Genomic DNA, 2,471 nt, shown 5'->3' with positions numbered 1-2,471 from the left:
GTCAGTTTGACTGATTTAGGTGCTCCTAGACCAGCCCTTTTAATGGTCTCCCTTAAGCAGACTTGGTGAAGCCAGTGGGAGGATCATGATAAGCTGGTTCATCTGACCTCCTCCTCTAAATCAATTAAATCTTCTAAAATTATTAGATCTTTAAAATGAAATAGTTATGGTGATAACTAGATCATAGCCTCCCATTAAGTGAATGATAATGGATCCATCAGTTGGATAATCATTGGAGGCCCAAAGGCCTGGTGATTATCGACTGATGGAATTATCATTCATAATATGATTTCTTGACTGTATCTTTTTAAATGGTAGTTAGGTTAGCCAACCAAAGTTGGGCCTAATCATTCATTGGCTAGATGGGCCAAGTATGGTCATGTTAATGGTTGGATCTAACCAGACCTTTTCAGTGGAGGCCAAAGCCTACTGATTAGGAACTGGGGTAAAAATAAAATTACTAAAAATTATTTAGAAAAATAATTGGTTATGAACCTACCCTTAGATGTACATGGGTTGGCCAACCAACGTTGGACTTGTGTGCAGTCTAAGTGGATTCTAGTACCCACTAAGAAATTAGGGTAATTCCTCGAATTGGAGGTAGAGGCTATCAATTCGAATAAAATAGTGAGAGAAACCTTTTGATTAAAGTTCAAATCTTTAGATATAATGAATCAATTACTAATTAGATCATGGTTTTCCTTTATGCAGATATGGCCACTTTTCTATCGCTCCGATCATTGTTGGACAATGATAAGTTGGTGGGATCCAACTTTGGTAGTTGGTATCGAAAGTTAAAGATAGTTCTGGAGCATGAACGGATCCTATATGTGATAACAGATCCTGCACCTAAGGAGCTAGCTGCCAATGCACGTGGAACAGTCAGAGAACTTATCAGAAGTGGCTTAGTGATCGGACCACGGTGACTGCATCATGCTGGCTGCCATGAGCGATGAGTTCAGTTGCAGATTTGAGATGGCTCAGCCAAAAGATATGCTTCAAGTGTTGGAGAATGCCTTTGGCACATCTGATAACGTGGAGAGGCACAAGACTAGTTGTGCCATTTTCAACACCAAAATATGGGATGGTGCCTCTGTCACTGATCATATATTGTACATGATCAAGCTGATGGAGCATTTGAGCAAGCTCGGCTTTCTCTTGCATGAGCAGCTTGGGAAAGATACAACACTGAACTCACTGTCCAAGTCTTATCTCCATTCCTCATTCATTATAGAATGACAAAGCCTGAAGTAAACTACCACGGGTTACTGGGGTTGCTTCAGAACTTTAAAAAGGATCACCAACTCCACAAGGAGTCGGTGAACTTAGTGGGAGGTTCATCTTTTGGTTCTCGACCCTTTGAGAAAGAGAAGAAGAATAAGAAGAAGAAAGTGAAGAAGGTGCAAGTTCAGGCTGGAACATCAGTATAGGGCCAGACCAGAGAGATCAAGCCCGATAAGAGTCAAGCTGAATGCTTCTTTGCAAGAAGCAGGGGCACTGGAAGAGGAACCATCCTCAGTACATTGCCTCCCTGGATCCGAACAGGCAGAGAAAGAAGCAAGCTATTGCTGGTCAAGGTATTTATATGATAACTCCTTGCAATTTTTCTATTTGTGATATAATTGACTGGGTATTGGATACCGGTAGCCCTTACCATATTTGTAAATCATTACAGGGGTTGCAGGTTAGTAGGAGATTCGAGCAAGGTGAGAGGTTCCTGAACATTGGAGATGGATGATCAGTTCCAGTTCTAGCATTTGAAATCTTGAAACTTGTATTTGAGTCCCATACCGTTGTTCTTAATGATTATCATTTCTGTCCCAATTTCTTTTTAAATGTTATTTCTGTAGGCCTTCTGGCCAAAAATGATTAAGAAATTTCAACAAAGAAACAAGTTGTAATATCATTATGAATGGTGTTACTATTTTTTGTAGACATTTGAACAATGGTGTGTCCATGTTATCACAACCTGTTAATGTAGTCTAATCTACTGGCAAGTACCCTAGATTAGATAGTGTATCAGATATCTACTTATGGCACTGTAGGCTAGGTCATATAAACAAGAACAGGATAAACAGGTTGACTTAAGAGAAAATTCTCGAAGTCAGTGATTGTAAATCACTTCCAACCTATGAGTTCTGTCTTCTTGATAAAATGACCAAGTCACCTTTTACTAAAAAAGGTGAGAGAGCTACTGAGCTCTTGGGCCTAGTACATACTGATGTATGCAGGCCCATGAGCACAAGGGCTAGAGGTGAATATTTCTACTTCATCACTTTCATGGATGATCTATCTAGATATGGATATGTCTATCTGATGAAACATAAATTGGATTCATTTGAAATGTTCAAATAATTCCGAAGTGAAGTAGAAAAATAAACTGAGAAGAGTATTAAAACTCTTCGGTCTGACCGAGGAAGGAAATACCTTTCTGGTGAGTTTCTCACATATCTAGGAGAGAATGGGATTCT

Source organism: Elaeis guineensis, chromosome 9 (genome assembly GCF_000442705.2).
Source record: "Elaeis guineensis isolate ETL-2024a chromosome 9, EG11, whole genome shotgun sequence".
In the NCBI taxonomy this organism is placed as follows: domain Eukaryota; kingdom Viridiplantae; phylum Streptophyta; class Magnoliopsida; order Arecales; family Arecaceae; genus Elaeis; species Elaeis guineensis.
The sequence above is the reverse complement of the archived record's forward strand: the minus strand, read 5'-3'. Positions refer to the sequence as shown.